The following is a 14,564-nucleotide window of genomic DNA, read 5'->3' on the forward strand; positions in this document are numbered from 1 at the left end:
GACTAGAAACTATTTGATATTATATCCTTTGATAAAGATGCTTAAGTTGTTTCTACTGGAGAAGAGAAAATTCTAGGGAAATATATAAGCTGTCTTCAAATACCTACCTGAAAGGTTGACATTTGGGGACAAAAAAGATTATGGTGGCTCTTGGAGTCCCAATAACTTCTAAGGAGTGGAAAGTACTGGGAGCAGTTTTTGTCAACCTAAAAAGAAGATAGAAGTTGCCTAGCCCTGTTGAAGTAGAAGCTAAATGACTGCTTGTGGTCTTGTAGAGGTGAAGTAAACGGGCTTAGATAAGGAGAGGGGACTTGGATGGGACTTGGGATAGGGATGGTGAATGGGTTCAATTCCCATGCCAAATGTGATCAACTAGTAAGGGCTACCTGGAATGCTGTGGGCCTCAGAGACTATCCAAGCTCATGAGGAAGAAGTGCTGTGATGATTAGATGTGCATGCTATTTATTTTCTCTCTCTGGGGTGTTCCTTCAATATTTGCTTTACTTCTTAGATTCTATGATGCTAAGGTAGTACCACTTGATGCTACTCCTACCCTGCTCCCTAGATTCAAAAAGCAAATTTGGATCCACATTACTTACTATCGTCTACTACTTCTTGTCTTTTGTTACCCTTGAGAGGCTGAGTGTGTAAGTGGGTTGACCTGATTTATTTGAAAGATTATGGGAATTTTACTTCCTCCTTTAGTAAAATTACAAGGAGGTATAATGGTATATGCTGGAACATAATTTGGCTTCCACCGTCACCACTCCACTGAAACGCTGTCTACCAACGATGCCGTGAATGATGTTTGTGTTACCAAAGCCAATGCACGCTTGACAACTTCTTGAAACATTTTTGACTCTTGTCTCTTACCGTGCTATTTCCTCTTGCTTTTCTCCCACTTCCCTGACTGCTTATTCTCAGTAGCCTTTACTCTGATCCAAGGACCAGAGTAAGATCCTCTTCAAGGGATGATAAAAATATATCTACTCTCTCATCTGCCCATCCCTGTAGATTTAAATTCTGTTCTTATATTTATAATTCCAAAATTTCTAAACATAGCCAAGAACTTTAATTTTGACTCTTCCGTCTAACCAGTTGCTTGAAATTACCTCTTAGATGGCTCACAGGTATCTCAAACTTACCATTCAATATGGACTCTTGATCCACTGTTTAATTTGTTTTCCTCCCTTCTTAACCATTCCATAACATAACCAGCTATCCAGTTGTTCATCTAGGAAATCTAAGGATTATTCTTGATTTTATATTATATCTTGAAATCAAATGGTATTAGTTTTCCAACTTTACTTTTCTTTTTTTGAAATTATTGCCGACTGATATTCTGGTTGAAATTGCATTCAATCTATAGGTCAATTTAGGGAGAAGAGACATGTTAACATTATCAAATCTTTTAATTCGTAAACATAGTATCTCTCTCCTTTCATTTGTTTAACTCTCAGCAATTTTGTGTTTTTCAGTGTAAATGTCTTGCATGTAGTCTATCAGCTTCACCCTTAGGTATTGTAAATGACATTGATTTTTAATTTTATTTCTAGTACATAGAAATCCAATTAATTATTATATATTGATCTTGTATTCTGGAACTTTACTAAACTCACTAATTATAGTAGGTTATTTGGTAGATTGCATATAATTTTCTATGTAGACAATTAGTTTAAGTTCTTCATTTCCAATCTAGATGTCTTTTATTCATTTTTCATGCCTTTTGCACTGGTTAAAACCTCTAGTAAAATGTTCAATAGAAGTGGTGAGAATAAACATTTTTGTCTTGCTCTTGTTCTTAAGCAGAAAACATTCGGTCTTTTTTTTTGGGTTAAAACATTCAGTCTTTCACCATTAGAAATGATATTCTCTGTAGTTTTAAGTAGATGCCCTTTATCAGGTTGAGGATGTTCCTCTCTATTTCTACTTTACTGAGAGTTTTCTACTTCTTTTCTGCATCTCTTGATGTTATTTATATATATATATATTTTTTCTTTTTTAGTCTGTTAATATGGTGAGTTATGTTGACTGATATTTGCATGTTAAACCAACCTTGTATTATTGAGTCAAACGCAAATTGGGCATGATATATTTGTCCTTTTTATGCATCTTGTATGTTGTTGGATTCGATTGTTAAAGTTTTGTTAAGAATGTTTGCATCTATGTTTTAGGGGACAATATTGGTCTACAGATTTCTTTGCTTGCAATGTTCTTTGGTTGTGGTATTTTATATTGGCCCTATAAAATGAGTTGGGAAGTATTATCTCCTCTTCAAATTCTGGAAGACTTTGTGTAGAACTGGTATTTCTTCTTTAAGTGTTTGGTAGAATTTGATGGTGAAGTCATTTAGACATAGAGAGTTTGGAGTTTTGTTTTTTAAGAAGATTTTGACTATAAATCCGATTTCTTTCATAGATATCAGGTTTTCAGATTATCTGTTTCTTCTTGAGTGAGCTTTGGTACTTGGTGTCTTTCAAGGAATTTGTCTATTTCATCTAAATTGTAGAATTTTTGGAATAATGTTGTTCAAAATATTACCCCATTTCCCTTTTTAATAATCTGTAGAATCTGTATTAATGCCACCTTTCTCATTCCTGATAAAGATAATTTGTGTCTCCTTACTTTCTTTTAAGATTAATCTAACTAGAGGTTTATCAATTTTATTGATCTTCTCAAAGAATCAGCTTTTACTTTCATTGATTTTTCTATTATCTTTCTGATTTTCTATTTCATTGATTTCTTCTCTGATCTTTAGTATTTCTTTTTTTCTGCTTCCTTTGTATTTAGTTTTCTCTTTTTTATGAGATTGTTAATGTGAAAGCTGAGATTATTAATGTGAGACTTTTCTTTTCCCGTATAAGTATGTAGTACTGTAAATTTTTCTTTACTCTTTTAGCTGCCTTCTACAATTTGGGTATATCTTCATATTCATTCAGTGTGAAATACTTTCTAACTGGTGTTTTGCTTTCTTCTTTGATCCATGGGTGATTTAGAAATGTGTTTCTAAATATTAGGGAATTTTCCAGAGATCTTTCCAGAGATCTTTTGGTTTCTAATTTAATTTCGTTATGGCCGGAGAATGAACTTTGTATGTCTTGAATCATTTAAAATTTATTGAGATGTATTTTGTGACTTATAATATGGTCTATCTTAGTAAATATTCAGGTACACTTGAAAATAAAATGTGTATGCTACTGTTACTGAGTGAAATGTTATACAAATGCCAGTTAGGTCAAGTTGATTGGTAGCATTATTCAAGTCCTCAATATCGTTGTTGATATCATTCTGCTCACTTATTCTCACTTATTCTGTCTATTGAGAGAGGGGGTTGAAATCTGGCTGTAATTGTGAATTTTCTGTTTCTCCTTGCAGTACTATTAGATTTTGCTAAATGCATTTTTTTGGAGTACATAAATGTTTTCTTCTTGATTAACTGACCCCTTTATCATTATGAAATGATGCTTTTTATTCCTGTGAATATTCTTTTTTCTGAAATCTACTTCATCACTCCAGTTTTCTTTTGATATTTTTTTTCAATTCTTTTACTATTACCTATTTGTGTTTTTATATTTAAAGTGTGTTTCTTTTAGGCATTATACAGTCAGATCTTGCTTTTTTATCCAATCTGACAGTCTCTGACTTTTATATTTGGGCTGTGTAGACCATTCACATTTAATATGATTGTTGATATGGTTGGGTTTAAATCTACTATTTTGCTATTTTTTTGATTTATTTATCCATCTGTTCTTTGTTCTTCTTCCCCTCTTTTTCTTCCTCTTTTGGATTGTGTATTTTTATGTTTTCATTTTATCTCCTTTGCTGATGTATTTCCATAATACTTTGTTGTTTTATTTAGAAGTTGCTTTAGGATTTATAATATACAGCTTATCACAGTCTACCTTAAAGTAGTATCACATCACTTCATGTGTAGTATAAGAACTTTATGACAATAAACTTTTATCTCTCTCCTCCATGCCTTTGTGCTATTGTTGTTTACATTTTACTTGTACATCTGTTATAAATCCTAAAATGCATTGTTATTATTTTTGCTTTAAACAATTGGTTAACTTTTAAAAAGATTTGAATAATAAGGAAAAATTTCTTGTGTATTTACCAGGTAGTTATTGTTTCCAGTGAACTTCATTCTTTTGTGCAGACCTAAATTTCCATCTGGCATCATTTTCTTTCTGTCTAGAGAACTTTTTTTCACATTTCTTGTGTTATTGGTTTATTGCCGATGCATTCTTTTAGCTTTTGTATGTCTGAAAAAGCCTTTATCTTTGAAAGTTTTTTTTCTGGGAATAGAGGTTTTGGATGACAGCTTTTTTTTTCCTTTCATTACTTTAAATATATTGCTTCTCTCTCTTCTGGCTTATTATGTTTATGATGAGAAATATTGTGTCATTATATTTTTTTCCTCTCTATGTTATGTATATTTTTATCCTCTGGCTTCTCTTATCATTTGTTTTAATCAATTTTATTATGATGTGCCTAAGTGTATTTTCTTGCACATGTCTTTTGCTTGGGGTACCTCGAGCTTCTTGGGTTTATAGTTTTCATTATATTTGGAAAAATTTCAACCATTTTCTTTAAATATTTTTTCTGTCCCTCATCTTATTGATTCTCTGTTCCCTTTGTTTGTGGTATTTTTCTTTGCCTTGTTAAATTTTGGAATTTCTTTTGGTGTGTATTCAGGTTTATAACTCTTTCTTTTTTTTTTTTTTTGAGGAAGATCAGCCCTGAGCTAACATCCATGCTAATCCTCCTCTTTTTACTGAGGAAGACCAGCTATGAGCTAACATCTATTGCCAATCCTCCTTTTTTTTTTTTCCCCCAAAGCCCCAGTAGATAGCTGTATGTCATAGTTGCACATCCTTCTAGTTGCTGTACGTGGGTCACGGCCTCAGCATGGCCAGAGAAGCGGTGCGTCGGTGCGCACCAGGGATCCGAACCCGGGCCGCCAGTAGCGGAGCGTGCGCACTTAACTGCTAAGCCATGGGGCCGGCCCTATAACCTTTTCTTTTGCAATGTCTAATCTGCTACTAGCAAATATTATACATGTTATATATATGTTATATTTGCTTTCTTTTTTCTAGCTTCTTGGATTTGTGGAACATAGTCATAATAACCATTTTGATGACCTTGTCTGCTAATTCTATCTTGTGTGTCATTACACTTTGGCTGGTTTTCACTGATACAGTTTGAATTTTTCTTCTTTTTTGCATGCCTGTTAATTTTTGAATGGATGCTAGACTTTATAAATTTTACCTTGTCGAGGGCTGTATATATATATTTTTTATTTTTGGTGAGGAAGATGAGCCTTGAACTAACATCTATTGCCAATCCTCCTCTTTTTGCTGAGGAAGATTGCCCTGGGCTAACATCTGTGCCCATCTTCCTCTACTTTATATGTGGGATGCCTGCCACAGCATAGTTTGATAAGCCCTGCATAGGTCCCTGCCCGGGATCCGAACCTGTGAGCCCCAGGCCACCAAAGCGGCCACGTGAACCACAATGCAACTGGGTCAGCCCCGAGGGCTGTATATTTTTGTATTCCTATACATATCCTTGAACTCTATTCTTTGGGTACAGTTAAGTTACTTGGGAACAGTTAAATTACTTTTGTGTTTTGCATTTAATCTTTGTTAGGCGGGACCAGAGCAATATTTAGTCTAAGGTTAATTTTCCCTACTACTGAGGCAAAACTCTTTTGAGTACTGTGCTAGGTGCTCCATGAATTGTGAGGTTTTTTACTCTGTTGGGAACAGGAACTACTCCTGACCCTGTGAGCTCCTGGGATTATTCCTTGTAATCTTTTTGTGAGGTTCTTTCCCTGGCCTCATGTAGTTTCCTCCTAAGCATACACTGATCAGTACTCAGCTGATGACTCAAAGTTTATCCTCTGAAGAGCTCTGGAAATCTTTGTGTAGCTGTCTCTTTAATGGTAGTCTATGTCTTGAGAACTCTAGCTGCTTTTGTCTCTTCAGAATATGAGCTGCATTTCTTCAATTGTGGAGATTTATGGGCTCTGCCTTTGTTCTCCCTTGCTGAATAGTCACCTGGGAACTCGCTCAAAACAGTAAACTGGAACAGTTTTAGGATACACCTCATTTGTTTTCCATTTCTAGGAGATCACTATCTTTTATTCTCTGATAACTGATGTCTTGAAAAGTGGTGTTTCATATATTTTGTCCTGTTTTTATCTTTTTTATTGAGGTATAATTGACATCCAACGTTATATTAATTTCAGGTGCACAACATAATGATTTGATATTTGTGTGTATTGCGAAATGATCACCACAAGTAGTCTAGTTAACATCCATCACCATACATAGTTATAGAATTTTTCTTTTCTTGTGGTGAGAACTTTTAAGATTTACTCTCTTAGCAACTTTCAAATATGCAATGCAGTATTACTAACTATAGTCACATTATGTACATTACATCTCCTTGACTTATTTATTTTATAGCTGAAAGTTTGTACCTTTTGACTCCCTTCACCCATTTTGCCTCCCATCCCACCTCCCCATCCTATTTTTAATTGTTTCAGGCGGGAGGCCAAATGTGGTCCCTCTTACTTCTTGGCTGGAAGTAGAAGTACTTGTTAGGTTATTTCTTTTCTTGTTTGGTTGCTGCTACTGAAAACAGATTTCTTCCATGACATTTTTCTTTTGTAATTTTGTTCATTGCATTAGTTTCAGGGAGGAATATTCTGTGATTAGGCTTCATGTAGCCATCTTAATGGGTTTATTAGATATTTACATTTTCTTTTCTGTGATTTGTGACTTTCATGATCTTTTCCTCCTTTTCTGTTGGCATCTATATGAATTTCTTACAAGTTTTTCTGAGATATTAAATGTCATATGCCATTTATATGCTATATTTATACCAAACATTCTTCCAAGTTTATTATTTATATTTAATCTTGGTGATGATTTTTTTGAAGTGCAAGAGCCTTTCATTTAATGTAATCAAACCTATATAGTCTTTTTTATGAAGTCTCCTCACAATCAGAGAATGATATTTACCTGTATTGCCCTATATTTTTTATTGCTTGACTGTTTATAAGATTTACTTCTAAACATTTAAGGAATTTATTCCTTTATATGTAGTGTAGATCTAAATTTATTTTTTTCCAAAGTATTCTTTTGACACTATTTATGAAGTATCCTTACTTTGATGTATAGTTATTGTACTACTTTCACCATATTAAAAATTCTGTTGCTGGGTTTTTATTCTCTTCCACTTATTCATACATCTACTCCTATACCATTTAATTATTATATCATATTTGATATCTTTTAGTGCAAGAGCCCCATTTTAACTTTTTCCTATATGAATTAAAAAAATTTTTATTATGCAAAATTAATAATACTCTCACCACTCCTGTTCAACATAGTACTGGAGGGTTTGGCCAGAGCAATTAGGCAAGAAAAAGGAATAAAAGGAATCCAAATAGGTAACGAAGAAGTGAAACTCTCACTATTTGCAGATGACATGATTGTATATATAGAAAACCCTAAAGAATCTGTTGGAAAACTATTAGAAACAATCAACAACTACAGCAAAGTTGCAGGGTACAAAATCAATCTACAAAAATCAGTTGCATTTCTGTATGCTAATAATGAACTAACAGAAAGAGAGCTCAAAAAGATAATACCATTTACAATTGCATCAAAAAGAATAAAATACCTAGGAATAAATCTTACCAAGGAAGTGAAGGACCTATACAATGAGAACTACAAGACATTATTGAAAGAAATCCATGATGACATAAAGAAATGGAAAGATATCCCATGCACGTGGATTGGAAAAATAAATGTAGTTAAAATGTCTATATTACCTAAAGCAATCTACAGATTCAATGCAATCCCAATCAGAATCCCAATGACATTCTTCACAGAAATAGAAAAAAGAATACTAAAATTTATATGGGGCAACAAAAGACCCCAAATAGCTAAAGAAATCCTGAGAAAAACGAACAAAGCAGGAGGCATCACAATCCCTGACTTCAAAACATATTACAAAGCAATAGTAATCAAAACAGCATGGTACTGGTACAAAAACAGACACACAGATCAGTGGAACAGAATTGAAAGCCCAGAAATAAAACCACACATATACGGACAGCTAATTTTCGACAAAGGTGCTAAGAACATACAATGGAGAAAGGAAAGTCTCTTCAATAAATGGTGTTGGGAAAACTGGACAGCCACACGCAAAAGAATGAAAGTGGACCATCTGCTATCGCCATTCACAAAAATTAACTCAAAATGGATCAAAGACCTGAAGGTGAGACCTGAAACTATAAAACTCATAGAAGAAAATATAGGCAACACACTATTTGACATTGGTTATAAAGGAATCTTTTCGGATGACATGCCTACCCAGACTAGGGAAACTAAAGAAAAAATAAACAAGTGGGACTTTATCAGATTAAAGAGCTTCTATAGGACAAACGAAACCAGAATCAAGATGAACAGACAACCCACCAGCTGGGAGAGAATATTTGCAAAACATACATCTGACAAGGGGTTGATCTCCATAATATATAAAGAACTCATACAACTGAACAACAAAAAGCAACCCGATCAAAAAATGGGCAGAGGAAATGAACAGACAGTTCTCCAAAGAAGATATACAGATGGCCAATAGGCACATGAAAAGATGTTCAACATCACTAATCATCAGGGAAATGCAAATCAAAACAACACTAAGATACCACCTCACGCCCGTTAGAATGGCTATAATCACCAAGACAAAAAACAACAAGTGTTGGAGAGGATGTGGAGAAACAGGAACACTCATACACAGCTGGTGGGTATGCAAACTGGTGCAGCCTCTATGGAAGATTCCTCAAAGACTTAAAAATAGAGATGCCCTATGACCCAGCCATCCCATTACTGGGAATCTATCCAACGAACCTGAAATCAACAATCCAAAGAGGCTTATGCACCCCTGTGTTCATTGCAGCATTATTCACCATAGCCAAGAAGTGGAAGCAACCTAAGTGTCCCTTGTCTGATGATTGGATTAAGAAAATGTGGTATATACAATGGAATACTACTCAGCCATAAAAAAACACAAAATCGTCCCATTTGCAACAACATGGATGGGCCTGGAGCGTATTATGTTAAGTGAAATAAGCCAGAAAGAGAAAGACAAACACTGTATGATCTCACTCATATGTGGAATATAAACCAACACATGGACAGAGAAAACTGTACTGTGGTTACCAGGGGCAGTGGGGGTAGGGAGTGGGGGGTGGGCACAAGGGGTGAAGGGAGTCATATATATGGTGATGGACAAACAAAAATGCACAACCCAAAATTTCACAATGTTAAAAACCATTAAAACATCAATAAAAAAAATTTTATTATGCAAAATTAATAATACTCATCACACAAGAATTAAACAAGGAATGCTAGCACAAAGAACACAAAGCATCCATGATGCAATCAAAATTAAAATCTCAGTATATAGTTGTCTAGATCTTTGTTTATTTATGTACTTTGTAACTTTTTATAAAATGGGGTCATACCACATTATTTTACAACTTATTTATTGAGTATATTTTCATATAAATAGCATATTATAATATTTCTAATGGTTGAAGAATATTTCGTTGCATGGATGTATGATGATTTAACCAATCCCCACTCTCCTTTTGGTAAACTTTTGATTGAAGAAGGACATACATGCAAAAAAGTTTATAAATCATGTATGTACAGCTTGTGTTCTCACAAAGTGATCACCAGTGAAACAGTCCCCAGATCAAGAAGCAAAACATTAATAGCACTCCAGAGATCTTATAAATCCACCACCCATGCCCAAATAACTAAATACTGGGGTGATAACCATTCTAACATCATAGACTAGTTTTGTCTGTTTCAGAACTTTACATAAGTGGAATCATACAATATGACCTCTTTTGTGTCTGTCTTCTCCTTCTTAACATTATGTTTGTGAAATTTATCCATTTTGTTGCAGGTAGTTCTAGTTCATTCATTCTCAATGTGCTTGAGATTTTAGGGTCATGGTAAGTGTATGTTTAACTGTATAAGAAATTATTTTCCAAAGTGACAATGCTATTTTGCATTCTGACCTTCAATGAATGAGAGTTCCTGTTGTTCTGTATCCTTATCAGCAGTTGATATTTTTGCTTTGTTTGATTTTATTTTGCAATTGTAGCCATTCTAATAGGTACATCCTGGTATCTCATTGTGATTTTAATTTGTATTTCCCTAATTAATAATGATGTTGAATATCATTTCATATGTCCATGTATCTTCTTTGATAAAGTGACTGTTTGGCTCTTTTGCCCATCATTTTTTCTTGGATTGTTTATTTTATAACTATTTAGTTGAGTTCTTTATATGTTCCAGAAACAATTTTATCAGATATTTGATCTGTAAATATTTTCTGTTGGCCTATGGCTTGACTTTTCTTTCCCTTAATGGTGTCTTTCACAGAGAAAAAGGTTTTAATTTGGATAAAATAAAACTTATGAATTCTTTCTCTTTATGGAGTATGCTTTTAGTGTTGTATCTGAGAACTCATCGCCCAACCCAAGGTCGCACAGATTTTCTCTTATGTTTTCTTCTAGAAGTTTTATGGCTTTATGTTTTACATTTGGAACTCTGAGTCAAAAAATATGCATTTTTGTTGTTGTTGTTGTTTTGCTGAGGAACATTCACCCTGAGCTAACATCTGTGCCAGTCTTCCTCTATTTTGTATGTGGGTCGCCACCACAGCATGGCTGCTGAAGAGTGGTGTAGGTCCACACCTGGGAACCAAGGCTGGGCAGCTGGAGTGGAGTGTACTGAACTTAACTACTAGGCCACGCGGCTGGCCCCAAGAATATGCATATTTTAAAGTGTAATAAGATATGCTGAAAAAAAATGCCTTATGAAAGTTTTTACTAATTTATAGTCCCATCAGTGATGTATGACAAAGTTTCTGCATCTACCACCACACTGAATATTATCCTTTGTTTTAAAATGTTTGCATCTTGATCTTTTAATAATGGCATCTTGTTTAAAAAGTTTTTTGGTTGTTAGTGATTTTCAATCTTTTGCATGTTTAGCTTCTCTAGTTTTAAAATTATATGTTGTGTGTTTAGTTCATTTTTTTCCCTAACAAGGTATTTATCTTTTCTTTAAAAAGTTGTTATTTTTAAAATATTAAGTTTTCTTTTTTAGCTTAGGTGCATGTAACTGAATCCAAATAATGTGCCTTAATCAAATAAGAGTATTTTTTCTCACATAACAAGTTCAGCAGTGGTATTCCAAGGCTGGTGCAGGCACTCAGGAACTAGACTCCTTTTTCCTTGATGGTTCACTCTTACTAGTGGGTGACTTTTATTTTCTCATGGTCAAAAGACAGTTGTCCCACCTCTAGACAGCAGATCCATATTTCAGGAAGGAAGAGAGGAAGAATGGATGGCAAAAGGTTCATGTCAACTTAGACTCTTCCTATTGATAAGGAAAACATAGTTTTCCTAGAAGCCCCATCCAGGACATTTTGCTTATATCTCATTGGTCAGACATGGTTACATGGCTACTGTAGCTACAAGAGTAAAAGAAATTGGTGAGCACGTTGCTGTCCCAAACACAGTGTGGGTTCTCAAAGCAAAAAAGTAGTATAAAATAGATAAAAGATATTAGCAAAGTCTTCCATAAGAATATGTTTCTCTTTGTCACTTATAAGGGTTGAAGATTTTTCAATTTGCCTTTTGCCATTATATGTATATATTTAAAATATATGTATATATCTTACCTATATACCTGTATATATATACATATATATATATATATACACCTATATATATAAATACCTATATATATATATAGGTATTTTTTATATAGAAGTTTTACATTTTTATCTTTTCTTTTATGGTTTCTGTTTTTGATAATTGTGTTAAGAAAGGTCTTCCACAACCCAAAACTTGCCTAATTTTTATTTTATATTCTTATTGACTTACATGTTAGAATTATATCTTTAATATTGAGAGTTTGACAGAACTATATTAAACCAACTTCTATTAAATTATACTAAACCTGAAGAATTGATATCTCTATCTTTATAATAGCCAATAATATCTAAATTTATAATATAGAAACAACATATATTTTCCCCTCTTGTGCAAGTATGTTTTGCCATCTTCTTCATATAGATCTGATATATCACATTAAGGTTGCTCCTAGACATTGTTACATTTATTTGATTTTGATTTTGTTTTGTTTTGTTTACTATTGTGTGAAGAATCTTGTTTCTATTATATTTTCTAACTGATTATTGCTGGTTTGTTGTAAAATTATATGTATATTATATATATCTATATGTATGTATATGTGTGTGTATACATGTAAATATATGTTTACATATAGAGAGATACTTATTCATAGCCACTTTTTATAACTTTCTTATTAATTCTAAGTTCTTTTGATGATTTCCTTGAATTTGGGGATATATGGTCATATTTTCTTCCATTAATTATACTCTTGGTACTTTCTTCCAATTTCTTAATGTGCTTTTCAGAACTTCCAGAACACCTTTGTTTGTTCTGGACTTTAATGAGACTGACTTTAATATTTCAACAGTAAGTGTGATTTTGGCTGCTGGCTGGAGATGTATAATCTTTACAATATTAGAAAAGGATACTTCTAGTGCTAATTTTTGCATATAGATTTTGTTTTTATTCATTGCACAGCATGCCGGCGACTGACTGCAGAAGACTTTTATTTTTTTTTCTATAGGGCTCAGGCTTTAATCCAGTTTTGTCCCTGAGTCTCTCCTGGGGCTCCAAGTTGGTTTTAAAGTCTTTGAGCTCAGGGTATGTGTTTCCAAACTGGCAAAGAAATAATCGAAAACCAAGTGTCGGCTATGCTAGCTGTTCATCTAGAAGCACCTCTTGATTTCAAGGCAATTTAGGATCATAGGTGAAAGCTGCTTTTGCCACAAATTAATGTCCTTCCAGTTGAAACCTGTATTTTAACCCAGTCAGAAATATATATTTTATGGTGCTTCATTCACTAAAAAAAAAACTCACTCAGTGACAGATGCTAGATGCTATCATATCTGAATAAATAAATACCATTAAACTATGTTTGCCCTGGAGAAGTTCAGTCTAATGGGGATTTCCTGGATCAGAATATCCAGGGATGAGGCAGCTTTTAGTAAAAGATGAATAAAAGTGCAATTTGTAGACATAGGTTTTTACTGTGTGTATCTACATAGTAGATATTGAGCAACCTGTACTTACCTTACTTATTGTTTTTATCAATTCATTTAGATATTTTCTCCTCTGAAACTGTTTTCTTCCTTATCCAAGTCACAGTGCTTATCATGTTAATTATTTCAAGGAAATTTCAAAACAGAAACTTTTTATGGTATCTGAAAAAATGCTAGAACACTCCTACGTTCTCTAGAGGAAACAATTTTTCATCCTTTATCACTTAAATTACAAAAGTTGTACCAATACCAAATCTACTTTTAAAGTTGTCTCTTTCATTCATTTATCAAATATTGTTGAGGTATTTAGCATATATCAGTACCAGGTGCTATTTTTGGGAGTAGGAATATAAAGGTGAATAAGTCATTGTCCATGACCTCAAGGTGCTGACGGTCTGAAAAGGGAAATGTTTAAACCAAATAATTCAGTCAATGTGGTAAATAGTATGCCCAGGTACTTTGGGAAAATAGAGAATGGTCATCTAAATCAGACTGAGGTTCAAAGAAATTTACTGACAGTAGCAATGAATATTTGTCCTCCTCTTCTTCCATTATAATAGAATTTTTAGTTATGTAAATGAATACTCAAGCTATAGCCTACATTTCAGCTAATTGTAGTCATACGACTAAGTTCTAGCCAAAAGAATATGAAGGGAAGTGAAGTGTGCCACTTCTGGGTCACAGCCTCCTTCCTTCTCTTTCTCCATAGGACTTCCTAGAATGTGAATACTGTGAGGAGCCATCAGGTACCATACAGAAGAGAGCAACATCCTAGGAATAATGGAGCAATGAGAGATTGGATTCCTGAGAGCCTTATAAAGCAGGATCACTCTTGTCCAGATTACCAGTACAAGAGAGGAATAAAAGTCTACTTTGTTTAAACCACTGTTAATTTGGGTCTCTATTATCATAGCTGTATCTAGATTCAAACTAATATAGTGAACTTTCCCCAATCTTCACTCTGTTGAAACTTTATATTTTGACCATATCCACCAGTTCTGATGTTTAAAAGCTTCTTTATTGATCTCTTTGTTCTGGTTTTCTCAATGCTTCTCAAATGTTTCATCGGTCTCCTATAAGACTTTCTTCCTATTTCTGCTGCTAATGTGGAACTTCCCCAAGGTTTTTTCCTTGACCCTCTTCTATCTTTACTCTTTTTTTCCCTTAGAATACTGTGGCTTTAAATATCCCCCTTTGAAACTGATTTCCAAAATTCTATTGTTCTCCTAAAGTTCTAGCCTGTCCTGTGGGCTTCAGGTCCAAGTTTCCAATAGACTGAAATAAATTTCCACTTAGATATTCTGCTGCCGTTTCACATTCAGCAGGTT

General features: G+C 33.8%; 1 long non-coding RNA gene across 1 annotated transcript in view; it reads left to right on the forward strand.

Annotated features, from left to right (window-relative positions):
* LOC147915186 (uncharacterized) overlaps positions 1–14,349 on the forward strand; it is a 122,099-nt gene extending 107,750 nt beyond the window's left edge. The window contains exon 5 of the long non-coding RNA XR_015554492.1: positions 13,946–14,349. This is a non-coding gene — a long non-coding RNA (uncharacterized LOC147915186). The remainder of the gene's footprint in view (positions 1–13,945) is intronic.
* Positions 14,350–14,564: the final 215 nt, after the last annotated feature.

Source organism: Ceratotherium simum, chromosome 15 (genome assembly GCF_057802395.1).
Source record: "Ceratotherium simum simum isolate JZ-2026a chromosome 15, ASM5780239v1, whole genome shotgun sequence".
Taxonomy (NCBI): Eukaryota; Metazoa; Chordata; class Mammalia; order Perissodactyla; family Rhinocerotidae; genus Ceratotherium; species Ceratotherium simum.